Genomic DNA, 15,547 nt, shown 5'->3' on the forward strand with positions numbered 1-15,547 from the left:
AGAAAAACCGCCAACCGTATCCTTTGATGCACCCCCCTTCCCCCCCCCCCCCCGCTTTCCTCCTCCTTGCTGCATTTGGCCTGTTATGGGTGACACACATAAGTGAAGAATGGATGATCCAACAACCAAAACAGAATGTATGGGTAACTTTGACGAACATTACGCATCAAGAAACTATATATCTTTCTGTCGCTACCCCTGAAAACCCTTTTTCTGCCTCTTTGGTGGGGTTACCTCTAGACACCTGGCCAGATCCAATGCCTGAATTTTCCCTTTGTACTAACCCGCAATCCTGTGTCGATAATTGGGACGGTGTGTATGCACACCTGCCTCAAGTAATGCAAGAACTTCGAGAGTTAGAGTTGTCAGGATCAGTCATCATGAATGCCTGTGTGATGTTTAATTACACCTATAACACCACTCGAAAGGGTCAGAATGTAAATGCTATTTTGCCTGTATATAGAAATGCTACAGCTTGGTGTAACTATATCTATTCCAGAATATCACGCTTTTTTTTTTTTCTATTCCAGCTGCTTTACCTGCAGGGATGTTTTTAATTTGTGGGGATAGAGCGTGGGGGTGAATTCCATCGAAACTTAACGGGAGGCCATGTAGCCTCGGACGACTTACGTTACTGACACCCGATATCAATATGATTCACAGTAAAAGACTCATGATAACTAACACAGGGTTAAGTGGATGACTAACAAGTTTAAGAATTATGAGATGGTTGAAAGATTTGCTTATACATGGCTTAGTTATTTTAATTGTAATATTAGCAGTTGTAATGATTGTACCATATATTATAAAAATAGTTGAACGTATGAGTGCAAAAGCATTTCATGTAACTTGGCTTGCACAAAAAAAAAAAAAAAAAGGGGGGGGGGAATTGTGGGAGATTTCATGGAAAATGGGGGACATTTCTTTGAGCCTGATTATTTAGAGTTAGCATAAGTAGGCCGCAGTTAGCATGAGTGGGCCGGAGTACGTGACAGCTGCAGTATAAACGGACTTTGAACCACCAGAAAAAAAAACGGACATGAGGAACTTGGACAGTGGAGCAATTAATAAACAAGATAACAGAACTGCAGAGGCAAGAAGGAGCTGCAAGAGCTTTAACGGAATTAAGAAAGCTGTCATTTCAGCTTACAGCATTTAGCTGCAGGATGGGGACTTAGGAGTTGGTTTGTATCTTTGTTAAAAATCGGGGTTTCTTTTATTCTTATGTATTTTATTAGGTATAATGTTGCTTTTACTGTGTTTAATTAATTGTGCTCACAGATCTTGTAGGTTACCTTGGCCAACATAACAGGTCAAGATTCTCTGTGCATTGCAACCGCATCACAAAACCCATGAACCAGTAGACAGGATGGCTATGACTCGTGCAGCGCGCCTGGCCAGCGAGCGTATGCGTCATAGGCTCCCCATGTTGCAACCGAGGCGGATTTTGGCACCCACTGGCCACGTGTGCTTAAATCCGATCCTCTGCAAATGTATAAATACCGGGATTTTCCAAAGAGCATCGGGCTGGTGTACGGCAAGGCCATCGTTGCCTCCATGGGGACGCCCATGTAAAGCTGGCACCTATCGATTGCTGGGCTGAGTTTGCGGTGCAAGACGGCATGCAATGTTGCAGAATCGAGCTGCTATTGATTTTCTATTGCTAGCACATGGACATGGCTGTGAAGATGTAGATGGTATGTGTTGCTTTAATCTCACAGATCACAGTTACTCTATTCAGAAGCAACTACGGTGGCTGCGCGACCACACAAAAAGGGTTACCGAAGGCGACAATCCTTTTGATGATTGGCTCAAATCTATATTTGGAGGATTGTCTCCTTGGCTGTTGTTGTTGGTTAAAGAAGGATTGCGCTGGCTTGGCATTTTAGTAGCACTCGTAGTCATAGTAAAAATAGCATATCACTGTATTCTGAATAATGTTGCACAAATGAACCACAGTGCCTTGATGGTCCAAAAAGAAAAAGGGGGAATTGTTGGAGAATGGCTGAGGGAGCGCGGTCATGGCTCCATGGAGGAGTTTTGTTCTACCAATCTGGACATAAAACCAGACTAGGCCGCGATGGAAAATTCCAAGTCATGCTGACAAGGAAGAAAAGAAGGTCATACTGACCTTGTATTGTGTAGATAAGGAGGTACTGTATGAGAAAAACAGGATGGAACGCGGGCCCAGGCACGAAGGCAGTAACTGCAAGTAGGAGGAGTATGATAATGTAACTTTTAGAGCTAAGCCAATGATTGTAAGACAAGTATGTATAAGAGGTAACTTTGTGTTATAAGTATGTGAAGGTTTTGCAGTAAAGCTGAAGCTTGCTTTATCACTCACATTGAGTCGACTGCTTGACTTCCCTCGCTCGTTGCAAAACAAAACTTCTCCAGGCAGGGAGGAGAGGAAAAAAACCCAAACCCTAGAGGCCACAGGTTGAAAATTGAACTGACCAATCAAGATGCGCCAGGTACACGGAAGTGTTGACCTTTTGGCCAATGGGGATTAAAATGACCACAGATCAGATTTGACAAGGGTATAAACGGGGTCCCACTGGAGGACATGTTGGAATCAGTCCTCCTTGGAGCAGCAGGTCTGCAGTCGGGGACTCCCCCTTGGGTCAGGACACCACCCTAGGTAACTCCTTGAGGTTATCATCTTTTAGGTGAGTGATATGTGCATTTTGAGTCATCATTTTAAATCTTAAGGATTCTTAAGTCGGTTGTGTAGTACTAATTCCCCTTACATCATTGAACCTGTGGTTCACAAATGTTATCGGAGTTCTAACTAAGTTTTTACTGAAGAATAAATCTGAGCTTTAACACCTATTGGATTTGATTGTGCATGCCTCCGTAACAGCTGGCGGTACTGATTGAGAGAGCTTTAAACTAGAATCAGTGGGGGAAGGGGATGCCAACAGGACTGCAGTAGATAAGCCAAAGGTTGGCATAGCATCGCCTGAGGGTTGCAATGCTAGTGGGAACATTTTCACTGCTCCTGGGAGCACGGAGGGCTCAGGAGCATATCTGAAATGCTTGTACACCAACACACGCAGTATGAGAAACAAAGAGGATGAACTGGAAGCTTTGGTCAGCTCCCACAGCTATGATATCATTGGTATTAGTGAGACTTTGTGGAATGAGTCCCATGATTGGAGTACTGGGATGGAGGGTGTCGTGGTTTAAGCCCAGTCAGTAACAAAGCACCACGAAGCTGCTCGCTCACTCCTGCCCCCTGGCCACAGTGGGATGAGGAGGAGAAAATATAAAGAAATGCTCGTGGGTCGACACAAGGACTGGGAGGGATCACTCACTACTTATGGTCACAGGCAAAAGACAGACTCAACTTGGGGAAAAACAAAATCAATTTAATTTACTACAAATCAAATCAAAACAAGGATAATGAGAAGTAAAACCCAAATCTTAAAACACCTTTCCCCCACCCCTCCTTCCTTCCCAGCTCAACTCCATTACTGGTTTTCTCTACCTCCTCCCCCAGTGGCGCAGGGGGACAGGGAATGGGGGTTGGGGTCAGTTTGCCACACATTGTCTCTGCCACTCCTTCCTCCTCAGGGGGAGGACTCCTCACTCTTCCCCTGCTCCACCGTGGGGTCCCTCCCATGGGAGACAGTCCTTCACAAACTTGTCCAGCATGGGTCCTTTCCGCAGGCTGATCTTCAGGCACAGGCTGCTCCAGTGCGGGCTTTCCCATGGAGTCACGGCCATCTTCGGGGGCATCCAACTGCTCCGGCGTAGGGTCCTCCCTGGGCTGCAGGTGGGCATCTGCTCCACTGTTCACCTCCATGGGCTGCAGGGGGACAGCCTACCGTCTCACCACGGGCTGCAGGGGCATCACCTCCTCCAGTGCACCTCCTCCCCCTTCTTCTTCACTGACCTTGGTGTCTGCATAGGTGTTTCTCTCACCTTCCAATCTCCTCCCCCACTGTAGGTTCCCCTTCTTAAATATGGTATCCCAGAGACGCTACCACCATCACTGATTGGGTTGGCCTTGGCCAGAGGTGGGTCTGACTTGGAGCCAGGGGAGCTTCTAGCAGCCTCTCACAGGAGCCACCCCTGCAGCCCCCTCCCCCGCTACCAAAACCCCGCCACACAAACCCAAAACAGAGGGCTACAGGCTGTTCAGGAGGGAGAGGCAGGGCAGGTGAGGTAGAGTACCCTGGGAATCTGCTTTTGAGGACTTAGGAGTCCATGAGTGCTGGTCAGTCTTTAAGAACCACCTTTCAGAAAGAAGCACAGGAGCAGGCAATTCCACTGTGTTGTAAGTCAAGCAAGCGGGGCAAAACACCAACTTGGCTGAACCGGGAACTCCTCTTGGAGCTCAAGAGGAAAAAGAAATTTTATGATCTCTGGAAGCGAGGTCAGGCTTGGCAGGAAGATTACAGAGCTGTGGTTCGTATACGCAAGGAGAAGACGCGAAAGGCCAAAACTCAATTAGAGTTGAAACTGGCCAGTGTTGTGTCAGACAACAAGAAGGGCTTTTTTAAGTACGGTAATAGCAAGAGGAGGTCTAAAGAAAACATTGGACTGATACTTGTTGAAGATGGCCATCTGACTAATAGGGATGAAGAAAAAGCAGAGGCATTCCATGCTTTTTTTGCCTCAGTCTTTAATAATACTGACAGACCTTGGGCTGCCTGGTCCCCCGAGTCAGAGGACCACGAGTGCGGGAACAGTGACTTTCCATTTGTGGACACTGAAATTGTAAGGGACCAGCTGTATCAGCTGAATGTTCACAAGTCCATGGGGCCTGATGGGATTCACCCCAGAGTACTGAAGGAGCTAGCGGATGTTATGGCAGGACCCCTCTCGATCATCTAACAAAGGTCTTGGGAGTTTGGGGAGGTCCCTGCTGACTGGAAGCTAGCCAACGTTATTCCAATTTTTAAGGGCATGAGGGAAGACCCAGTAAACTACAGACTTGTTAGTCTAACCTCAGTTCCTGGAAAAATTATGGAGATAATACTGGGTGCTATTGAAAGGCGTTTAAAGAATAATGCAATCATCACAGTCAACACGGGTTCACAAAGGGAAAGTCCTGTTTAACTAATTTGATATCCTTCTATGATAAGGTCACCCGCCTAGTGGATGAAGGGAAGGTGGTGGATGTAGTTTTTCTGGATTTTAATAAGGCTTTTGGTAATGTCCCTCACAGCATCCTTCTGGACAAGTTGTCCAACTGTGGGATGAGCGGGTTCACAGTGCACTGGGTGAAGATCTGGCTGAAGGGCAGAGCTCAAAGGGTTGTAGTGAATGGGGCTACATCTGGCTGGTGACCAGTCACCAGCAGTGTTCCTCAGGGCTCAATTCTAGGGCCAGTTCCGTTCAATATATTTATCAATGATCTGGATGCAGGAGTTGAATGCACCATTAGCAAGTTTGCTGATGATACCAAACTGGGAGATGACGTTGACTCTCTTGAGGGACAAGATGCCTTGCAGAGGGATCTAGATAAATTGGAGCATTGGGCTATGATTAATGGGATGAAATGTAACAAGTTGTCGTGGTTGAACCCCAGCCAGCAACTAAGCACCACGCAGCCGCTCACTCACTTCCCCTCCACCCAGTGGGATGGGGAAGAAAATTGGGAAAAGAAGTAAAACTCGTGGGTTGAGATAAGAACGGTTTAATAGAACAGAAAAGAAGAAACTAATAATGATAATGATTGAGATGGGGGCTAGAAATTTTAGGAGAAATATATCAGCATGGTTACTTATTTTAGATATAGGTAAGGGTTTAATGATTATGGTAAAGAATGGATTTGGGTAGGAGCTGTTTAATGATTATCTAACTTGTAATAGAGTTTTAATGGCAATAGACATAGTTCAAAGGGATGAGGAACGAAGATTAATGTATATGTTGTTGTAACTAACTGAAACAAGAGATAGTTCCTGATGAAAAGTAGAAGTCGACCCCAGGAGCTAGCCAAGGCCGACCACGCGATTTGAACAAAAGCCAAAGGGTGACTGAGCCTGCGCAGGAGCAAGAGGTAAAGAGTTCATCGCGAGGAAGACATACAGCCTTCATCTTTACGACCACCACAAGGAGGCATTGCGCAGACTCAGTTAGGAGGGACTTAGGGAAATGACTTCTTGGAACTAATTTTAATATGAAGCAGGGATAGATCGTACATATGTATAGGCGTATTAGAAAATCTTATGTATATGTAATATTTGACTGTTTAAATTTGAAGTAAGTTGCCGTGTCAGGTGCACACGACTTTGGTGGGACTACCCCCCGTGCTGCCCAGCGCTGAATAAACATACCTACTTTACAATCTCACTGATTGTAGAGTCTGTTTCCGCACGTCAATGATAACACTAATAAAATGACAACAGCAATAATAAAAGGATTGGAATGTACAAATGATGCACAATGCAATTGCTCACTACCCGCCGATCGACACCCAGTTAGTCCCCAAGTGGTGATCCCCTCACCCCCACTCCCCCCAGTTTATATACTAGATGTGACGTCACATGGTGTGGAATACCCCGTTGGCCACTTTGGGTCAGCTGCCCTGGCTGTGTCCTGTGCCAACTTCTTGTGCCCCTCCAGCTTTCTGGCTGGCTGGGCTTGAGAAGCTGAAAAATCCTTGACTTCAGTCTAAACACTACTTAGCAACAACTGAAAACATCAGTGTTATCAACATTCTTCACATACTGAACTCAAGACATAGCACTGTACCAGCTACTAGGAAGACAATTAACTCTATCCCAGCTGAAACCAGGACACAAGTCCAAATGCCAGATTCTGCACCTAGGACCGAATAATGCTGGGCACAAGTACAAATTGGGAGAGGAGTGGCTGGAGAGCAGCCCTGCAGAAAGGGATCTGGGGGTGCTGGTTGACAGCAGGCTCAATATGAGTCAGCAGTGTGCCCTGGCAGCCAAGAGAGCAAACCCCATCCTGGGATGCATCAAACACAGCATAACCAGCCAGTCAAAAGAGGTGATTATCCCACTGTATTCAGTGTTGGTGCGGCCTCACCTTGCGTACTGTGTGCAGTTCTGGGCCCCATAATTCAAGAAGGATGTTCAGGTCCTTGAATGTATCCAGAGGAGGGCAACAAAGCTGGTGAAAGGGCTGGAAGGCATGTCCTATGAAGAGTGGATAAGGACTCTGGGGTTCTCTAGTTTGGAGAAAAGGAGGCTGAGGGGCGACCTTATTGCTCTCTACAGCTTCCTGAGGAGGGGAAGTGGAGAGGGAGGTGCTGTTCTCTTCTCCCTGTTATCCAGTGACAGGACACGTGGGAATGGTTCAAAGCTGTGTCAGGGGAGGTTTAGACTGGACATCAGGAAGCATTTCTTTACCGAGAGGGTGGTCAAACACTGGAATAGGCTTCCTAGAGAGGTGGTCGATGCCCCATGCCTGTCAGTGTTTAAGAGGCATTTGGACAATGCCCTTAATAATGTTTTAACTTTTGGTCAGTCCTGAATTAGTCAGGCAGTTGGACTAGATGATCACTGTAGGTCCCTTACAACTGAAATTACTCTATTCTATTCTACCAGAGAAGAAAGAGCAGAGGTGTAAAATTGTGTTACCAAACACATAAAAATAACCCGAAGTGGACCCTGCAGTAAAGAAAAAGAAACCATCAACATGAACATCATATTCCTCCCAGGGAAGGTCTCCAGATGCTGGCAACTCGCAGTAACCCGCTGTGCTAGTTTTGGCTGGGATAGGGTTAATTTTCTTCACAGTAGCTAGTATGGGGCTATGTTTTGGATTTGGGCTGAAAACAGTGTTATAGAATCATAGAATCATAAAATCATTTAGGTTGGAAAAGACCTTCAAGATCATTGAGTCCAACCATCATCCATGCCCTCTAAACCATGTTCTGGAGTACCCCATCTATGCGCTTTTTGAATACCTCCAGGGATGGTGACTCAACTACTTCCCTGGGCAGCCTATTCCAATGTTTGACAACCCTCTCAGTAAAGAAATTTTTCCTAATATCTAACCTAAATCTCCCTTGCCACAACTTGAGGCCATTTCCTCTCGTCCTATCACCAGCCACCTGACAGAAGAGACCAGCACCCACCTCACTACAACCCCCCTTCAGGTAGTTGTAGAGAGCGATAAGGTCTCCCCTCAGCCTCCTCTTCTCCAGACTAAACAGCCCCAGCTCCCTCAGCCGCTCCTCATAAGACTTATGCTCCAGGCCCCTCACCAACCTGGTTGCCCTTCTCTGGACACGTTCCAGCACCTCAATGTCTTTCCTGTAGTGAGGGGCCCAAAACTGAACACAGCACTCAAGGTGCGGCCTCACCAGTGCCAAGTACAGGGGAACAATCACCTCCCTGCACCTGCTGGCCACACTATTTCTGATGCAGGCCAGGATGCCATTGGCCTTCTTGGCCACCTGGGCACACTGCTGGCTCATATTCAGCCGGCTGTCAACCAGCACCCCCAGGTCTTTTTCTGCTGGGCAGCTTTCCAGCCACTCTTCCCCAAGCCTTGATAATGCCCAAGCGTTGATAAAGTTAAGATGTTTTAGTTATTGCTGAGCAGTGCTTACACAGAGTCAAGGCCTTTTCTGCGTTTCACATCACCCCAGCAGCGAGTAGGCTGGGGGTGCATAAGAAGTTGGGAGGGGACACAGCTGGGACAGCTGACCCCAACTGACCAAAGGGATATTCCATACCATATATTACAAGTTATTGCTTTTTAAATCTATACTTAAATTACTGTCATGAATTTTATTCAACTGTGAATGAATCTCAGGCTGTTATTACACTCATAATCCCATTAGACATAAACCGTTGACCAAGTCTGGGAGTAGGAGTCAATCCAGCCACCCCATGGCCCCTCTCTGAGAAGGAGTTTAGAAAGCAAGGGGGTCTTCTCTGAACCTCGTGACTCAATGGGAGGGTCTCCCTTACTCTTTTTACATTCCTGATCTCTGTACAAATCACGAGAAATCAATTCTAACTCAGTTTTTCTTTGTATATTTCTCTTTTTTAACCTATTGCGTTTTCGGTCTCTGTATACCTAATTTTAGTCTGATTCTAACTTAATTTTCCTGTGTACATTTCTTCCATGTACTAATAGAGTGAACCTTGCCATCGAATTCTGTGAAGTCGCGCTTTTATATAAATTCCTATTAAATAATTTTTCTTTTTCTGATACCATTAGAAGTGATTCTTTAAGCGGTCCAAACCACTCAATTTCACGACAAATTGGTGTAGTCAGCAGGATGGCAAGTAGTATCACTGATTACTTACAAAAACATGGAATTAGTTTGAGTCCCAAATTTTCTGATGAATGGGCTCATGATAAATGGCATGATTGGAAATCTGTGGAAGAACAGCTAAAGTTAGCCAGGCACCATGTAAAGGATGGAAAAGGAAAGGGAATTATTTGCAAAATGTTAGGTACCTGTCTAGAAGCTGCTTGTCAGTTTAGGGAGAATAACACTAAAAGGGAATTGGACTTTAAGGAAGAAATAGAAGGCAGAAAAGCAGATGAATTAATACTATCCTTGAAAATTGAGCAGCTGCAGAAACAGTTACAGGAAGAAAAAGACTAAAAACAAAAGCTAGAGGAAAGGATTGAAATTATGCTTATGCAAGCTCCCCACCCCCCTGACATCATGCAAATTAGAAAACTAATTGTATCCCCTGAAGAATGGGATGGAAACATATGGGGTGATCCTGATGATAACTATCCAAGGGGAAATAATCCTCCGTTTCCTTTAAATCCCCCTGAATGTGAGGCTAGGCCCATTATAGAAATGGAGGAAACCACTGGACCTCGGGGTGGAGCAGGAGATCATATCCGAAAAACAACCCCATTTGATCCAATTCAGATGGCAAATTTACAAGAACTCTACAGCTGTAAGCCAGGTGAAACTGAAACTGAATACCTATGGCGAGTGTGTCTAACTGGGGGACATAGAATCTTACTCAATGGTGATGAAGCCAATGGATTTTGGGCACCTGGTGGCTTTTTAAATGCTGGACCCATACCCCCAGACAATCCCCACTTGATTACAAGTAGAGTGGCATACTGGGCTGGTGGAATAGATATTTTAGAGAGAGGAGAACCTCTGTTAATACCTATCAAATCCTTGAACGAGCTCTCTACAGCTATTATAAAAGCTGCCTGTACCCAGGCCATGTATGAACACACTCCTCTTAATGTTCCCATATCAGCAATTGTGGATCCTGACATGCTAAAGCCTCTAATTAAGGGAGCCCCTGCTTTGCTTAAACCTTACCTCATTGCAAAAAGAGATGAAATCAGGAAAGACACAGACTTTAATGCCCTTTTGGCCATGAGGGAAGTCACTGATGATGCAGAAGAAGCCCTAGTGTTTAGAAATCTCCCTACCTGGGCAAAACTGATATATGACATCATAAATCATGGACGAGAGATGGGATGGGATAATCTATCTGATGAAACCAAAAAAATGGGTCGTAATGTCAGACAAATTAAACAATCAACCCAAAATAGTTCCCAAAAACCAGAATCCATTGATCGTCAATCCAGAACTCAGAGATGGAGAGAATTATACAACCAAGCGCTGTCACTAGATATTCCTAGAACTGCAATTCAAAAACAAAATGCCAGTGTTATCCAGAGTCTAATTCAGGTGTTTCAGAAACATAATGATGATGACAATCAGAGAGGAAATGCTCCAAACACTCAGACACTGACTCCTCCTCTGAGAGGGAGTGTCCTGGGTTCAGCTGGGATAGAGTTAATTTTTACAGGAACCTGGGAGGTGGGGGGGCATAGCCGGGGCAGCCGACCTGAACTAGCCAAGGAGCTATTCCATACCATGTGACATCATGCTCAGTATATAAATGGGGAGCGGGCCGGGGGGAGGGCTCTCGACTTTCGGTGGCGGAGCATCGGGTTCCAGGTGGTGAGCAGTTGCACTGTGCATCACTCTTTTTGTATATTCTTTCATTAGTACCGTTGTTGTTACCTTTTTTTGTGTTGTCCCAGTAAACTGCCCTTATCTCAACCCTCGAGGTTCCAGTTTTTTTTCTTTTCTCTCCTCCGTCTCCTCCCTATCCCACCGGAGGGGGGCGGGAGGAGTGAGCGAGCGGCTGCGTGGTCCTTTGTTACCGGCTGGGCTGAAACCACAACAGGGAGTAATAACCCTTTTTCTCCCAAAGATTCGGAAACAAAAAACTAGTAGCGCCCAGACCACAATTGGGTGTGTTGGTCCAGCAAGTGAAATCCTATCAATGGATAGATAACAATGACCCATACATTTTGATTCCAATTGGTCCTCAACAACAATTAGTGACATTCCTAATAGATATGGGAGCGCAATTTTCAATTTTAACACAACAAGATGCTGAGAAGCTGGGTGTACAACCCAGCCGGCAAAGAGTTAAAATCACTGGAGTAAACAGAGCAAGTGTTGTGTGCTCAACTGTGAAACTTAATTTATGGCTCCTGAGTGAGAAGCGCGTGTCGTCTACTCGCTTTGCAATTAAAGATCACACTGAAAATATTTTGGGTTTTGATGTTTTGAATGGCTGAACCTGGCACCTGCTGGATGGTAGTGTGTGGTCATTCAGTTCAAACCCCAACCCTGACAAAAAACAGGAGGCTACAGTGCGTGTACTCCGTGCAGCCCCTGCACATTTACTGGGAAGTAAATGGGTCATCAGTCTGGAGAACCAAGGATTGGCAACTATTACTAAACATAGCCAGAAAGACACCATTCACGATGGGATGAGTGAAAGCTCATGCCAAAGACAATAAACCAGCCACAAACTGGAACCAACAAGTAGATGAACTAGCCAGAATTAGGGAAATAAAATTAGAAAATACAATAGATACTGAATGGTACCAACTAGAGGAATGGTTACATCAAAAGTTAGGACACACAGGTCAAGAAGCACTTTATTTCGCTGCCCAAAGTCGAGGTTGGCCTCTAAACAGGAAAACGTGTGAAACCATTCTTACAGAATGCCCCCAATGTAGACTGAAATTGCAAACAGGACACCCTGCTAAAGCACCACCTCTACACATTAATGAAGGGAAAACTTTGTGGTCCACATGGCAAATTGATTATATAGGGTGTCCCGTCCCACTCAGTGGGCTCGGGGGAGGTGATCTTTTAGATAGTCCGTTGCCACACACAGGAGTCACGACAATGACTCAGGAGGGACAGGGAAAATTTCAACACCCTGTTTCGCTTGGTGAATCCCAGGGCAGGAGTCACGACAATGGCTCCTAAATGCTCAAAATATGTTCTATTTAACGTTGACTTATAACACAAGTGTGGCTAAATTTGGTGTAGCAGATATTTCGAATAGAAAACTTGACACCTAACAGCCGTAGCAAAATATTCCTAACAACAAGGTAGGAGGAAGAGAAGAGATAAGAGAGAGAGAAGAAAGAGAAAAAAGGAGAGGTAAGTATCACCACCCTTGGATCCAGCGAGGAAAGAGTCTCGGTAGTAACTGTCTGGATTCCTCAGGCAGTGGGTGCGGGCCTGGGGGTTGGTCTTCCCCTCTTTTATACCCTCCTTCGCCCATGCATTCTGGGGTTTTCTTAAAAGTTCTTGAGGAGGGAGTGAGGGGGGGTTGTTGATGCCCCCTTATCCCATTTAACTTGTTTACACAACTGCTCTGGTAAGGGCCTGTGGCAAAACTCCGAGCCTGTGACAAAATGTCCGAAGCTCAACCACTGGAAAACTTCCCAGAAAGACAATCGCCAGAAAGCCTCTTCGAGGCACAACCGCTAGAAAGCCTCCCAGAAACAGTTCACTACCCCACCTCCGCAGGGCACGTCCTGTTTCGGCTGCTTGCGGCTAGCTGCTTGGTTGTTTGAGACAAAATGGTTGCCAGTCTCTCACAGTCTCTCAGTTCCTCACAACAGGGCCATTCAGACCCTCTGCAGGATATTGATATATCCTCACAGGAGTGGAAGTAGTCTCTGGCTTGCTTACAGCGACTAAATGCCAGAGAGCAGATGGACAAAATACAGTACAAGGGCTATCATCTTGGTTCTCAGGTCTACCTACTCCTGATGTAATCCAGAGTGATAATGGCTCACACTTTTCATGTAAAGAGGTTCAGGAGTGGGCAAAACAGGAAGGAATTCAATGGGTATTTCACACCCCCTATTATCTTCAATCAAATGGGTTACTAGAAAGAGCCAATGGTCTGCTGAAAAAGAGCCTTAAGACACATGAGGCCAAGTGGGACACTTGACTTTCGGAAGTACTTCACCAATTGAGTAATGGATATGGGCCCACTGAGAGCCCTGTGAGCAGAGCATTCTTTGCAAAAGCTGAACCCAATGCTCCCCCTTCTGATGAGAGAAAATGTCCGACAACATTATAACCCAGACAGGTATGTTTCTTCTTTTCCCATAAACAAGATGGGAGTGTAACACCCTGCAGCCTTGCTGCTTAATGGCCCTTAAACCATTGCACTGTCAGTGCAACACTACTGTAAGGGTAGTGACCCACGGTATTGTTGCCAATTCTAAGGGTTTTGTTTGTTGTTAGACATTTAACTTCAGAAACATTTGGATCATACACATCCCATACTTGGAGATCAGTTTCATTTTCCTAGGTAAATTTTGGCCTTATCCACAAATTATTCCAGGATGTGTTGAAGGGGATTGGTATTCCCACTAAATTTGCACCCTTTTCTGTGTGCTCAGGGAGTTGAGAACAAGCCCAGCAATCTGATTGGTTAATGGTTTTCATTATTCCTCCAATTAGTTTCAAGTGTAGGTTCATATCCCAAATACCTAGATTCCCTGTGAACATCAAACTGAAACAAATAAAAACATATGACCACCACATTTTACCCTTAACTCTTAACTAATTTCAACCTCAGTGGCGTTTCTTGTTCCACTTTCCATTGAGGAGCTGCCTTCTTAATTCTTGAATAATGAATCCAAGGGCCCTTTCCGTTCAATTTTACTGCCATGTATGTGGTTAATAAAATTTGATATGGTCCTTTCCACTTCTCCTGTAGTGGCTCCGATGTCTAAGATTTGAGGTAGACCCAATCTCCAGGCTGAAATGGGTGAGCTGGCGAATCAAGATTCAAAGATTTATTCATCACCACATACTTATTTAGATCTTGCAATACTTTTCCCAAGACGATTAAATAATGAATTACATCACTTTCACCTTGTATTCTCATTTCTCCTGGCAATCCAGGAGTCTGATATGGTCTTCCATATAACAGTTCATAAGGGCTCAAACGCTGTCTACCTCTGGGCTGTACTCTAATTCTCAATGAGGCCAAAGACAGAGTCTGTATCCAATCCATAGAAGTTTCTTGACACAGTTTACTTATTTGTGTTTTAAGGGTATAGTTCATTCTTTCAACTTTTCCACTAGCTTGTGGCCTATATGGAGTATGTAAGTCCCAAGTTATATTCAATATTTTAGATAGCTCTGTAACTATCTTTGCCACAAAATGGAGACCTCTGTCTGATGACATTCCTATAGGTATTCCAAACCTGGGAATTATTTCTTTTAACAAAACCTTGACAACTTCTCGGGCTTTATTGGTACGGCAGGGAAAAGCTTCTGGCCATCCGGTATACGTATCTACTAAAACCAACAGATTTTTCATCCCTCTTTTTCTAGGTAGTTCAGTAAAATCAACTTGCCAATACTCACCAGGTGCTTTACCTTCCGTTATTTTTCCAAAATGTATCTTGTTTTGCGTTTTCGGATTATTCCTACAACACACTTCATACCTCTCAGTCACAGATCGTATACTTTCCACCATATTTCTACTAATAATTGATTTCTGCAAATGTTTTAACAAGTTTTCAGTTCCCCAATGAACAGAATAGTGTTCTTTCCTTACTATCTCATTTATGAGAGTGTAAGGAACTACTACTAGGCCTAAGGGTGTTACTGCCCATCCATCCTCTCATTTTTCTGCCTTCAAGTTTTCGATCAATTTCAAATCTTGTTTGTCATACACCGGTTTTTCTGGTAATATTATCTTTCGCTCTGGGGTTATTGCAAAAGCTTCTGCTTGTATGACTTTTTCTGCAGCCCTTTTTGCAGCCCAGCTGGCTAATCTATTTCCCCAATGTTGGTCAGTTGATCCAGATTGATGATCCTTACAGTACATCACAGCCACTTCAGCAGGTGCTTGAACACTTTCCAAGAGTTTCAAAATTTCTTCTTTATGTTTTATGGTTGTGCCTTGTGTAGTTAAAAGGCCCCTTTCCTTCCATATAGCCCCGCGAGCGTGAATCACCCCAAACGCGTATTTTGAATCTGTCCATATATTTATGCATTTTCCTTTACTTAAGTCCAGTGCTCTTGTCAGGGCAATTAGTTCGGCTTTCTGTGCTGACGCCTTCGATGATAGGGCATTTGCTTCCATAACTTCAGTTATAGTGGTTACTGCATACCCAGACATGCATCTTCCGTTTGTGACGAAACTACTTCCGTCAGTATATAGTTCCAAGTCCGGGTTACTTAAGGGGGTGTCCTTAAGGTCTGGCCTACTGGCATATACTTCTATAGTCTGTAAGCAGTCGTGTTCTAATTTCTGCTCCCCCTCTTTTATCT

The 15,547-nt window shown here is 44.8% G+C and overlaps 1 protein-coding gene across 1 annotated transcript in view; it reads left to right on the top strand.

Moving 5' to 3' along the window:
- The window catches only part of LOC128136180 (uncharacterized), a 115,998-nt gene that overhangs the window by 74,947 nt on the left and 25,504 nt on the right, over positions 1-15,547 (top strand). The gene's annotated exons all lie outside the window — the stretch shown is intronic.

This window comes from Harpia harpyja, chromosome W (assembly GCF_026419915.1).
Source record: "Harpia harpyja isolate bHarHar1 chromosome W, bHarHar1 primary haplotype, whole genome shotgun sequence".
Taxonomy (NCBI): Eukaryota; Metazoa; Chordata; class Aves; order Accipitriformes; family Accipitridae; genus Harpia; species Harpia harpyja.